Source organism: Taudactylus pleione, unplaced genomic scaffold, assembly GCF_031769625.1.
Source record: "Taudactylus pleione unplaced genomic scaffold, aTauple2 ptg000320l, whole genome shotgun sequence".
NCBI lineage: Eukaryota > Metazoa > Chordata > Amphibia > Anura > Myobatrachidae > Taudactylus > Taudactylus pleione.
Window position 1 is genome coordinate 955295 of NW_028284721.1, and position 1527 is coordinate 956821.

Genomic DNA, 1527 nt, shown 5'->3' on the forward strand with positions numbered 1-1527 from the left:
GCTTTGTTAATCCAGGCGCTAATAAGTTCTAAGTTGAACCCCCCTTGTAGTATAAATAGATCGGTCCAACTACGATAAGAAGGGGGTCCCCATGGTAGATCTAGGATCTGTCGGACAGTCAGAATTAAAGGCTCCCCCACCGTAGAGTATTAAGTAATGTAGCATCCGGCATTAGAAGCATTGTTTTCTTAGAAAGAAGAGAACAGACGCAGGAATATGTCACCCACCTTTCCATCATAGATAATGGAAAAGGATAACTGGGGGGGGGGGGGCGACGTGGAATCTGTATCAAACAGATTAAAAATCTCTGAGTAGCAGGAACAGATTTGAAATTCTGATTCATGGATCCTCATGAGCGTGGAATTCCCCGTCTGACTTCTTTGACTGTAGGACAGTCATCAGAGGGCGTTTTTGGTTAGTTGTTTTTTTTTTTGTAATAGAAAATGTAGGGTACAGTAGCTGCAGTACCTATAACCTCGGGTATTGATAGATAACGCCCTATGAGGGCGGCAGGGGGCTTGTCTCAGACCTTCGCAGAGGGAATAGCATTAGACCCCTTCAGCTGTACCTGGAAGAGACGTGAGTGAGGGTGGAAGAGGAGGCTTCTGCCCACACTTTCCAGGAAAATAAGAAAGTTAGCCCCTTGCGGGCTTGCATCGCTCGCCACAAAGATATATTTCCCTCTCACTTGGATGGTAGGGAATGACGTTGGACACTGGTAGATGACGTCATCGTACATCTATGGAAAAGGATCTCTCTCTTCCCCTTCCCAGAGGCACGGAGGAAGTGACCTCACATGCGTGTGACGCACTCAGTGTGTAATCTTTTTTAGGTGCACCGGTCCTGGCAGTACTGCAATACCAGGTCAATGCGTGGAGTGGACAGAGCAAGCTCTTCTTCCATCTCCCTGTTCTAAAAATCCATTTAATGTATGGCCCCCAGATAGGGGGCGGATCAGATATTAAACTGATAAGAACAGATACTACACTTGATCTTAGCCAAAAGGCAGAGAAGCGATTCAGCACTGAGCTTCCCTTCCGCTCCCAGAGAGATTGAGACCTACTAATTTCTGCTATCACATCAGCGGCCCATGTAGGAGTGAGTGAAGCAGAATTAGCCATGGAAGGGACTATTAAACAAGCACAAACAAACATCTTTTTTGTTTTAAATATATATATATATATATATATATATATATATAATTATATATATATATATATATATACACATCTTTGTCAAAGGCAGGACTTGATCCTGGGACCTAGTGGTTCAGGGTCGGTGGAGAAGCCTACTGCCTGTCATTTAAGACACACAGACAGTATCCAGACTATAGAAAAAAAACAGAAGGCCAAAGGAGAACAACTCCCCAGCCCACAGATTAGCTCCTTTCAAGGAGAATCCAGCCTTTACTAATTCAACTGCAACACTAACAGGGAGAGATGCAGGCATACAGTAATAAAGACAGCAGACACGCTGTTTGTAACAGCTCCATGCCGCTTAGAGAACGCGTCTTTAGGCTCCGCCCCC

The 1527-nt window shown here is 44.8% G+C and overlaps 1 non-coding gene across 1 annotated transcript; it reads right to left on the reverse strand.

Annotated features, from left to right (window-relative positions):
• Positions 1 to 827: 827 nt before the first annotated feature.
• On the reverse strand, positions 828 to 1018 carry LOC148509540 (U2 spliceosomal RNA). Its single transcript, XR_015869419.1, has one exon. It is a non-coding gene; the product is annotated as a U2 spliceosomal RNA (small nuclear RNA).
• Positions 1019 to 1527: the final 509 nt, after the last annotated feature.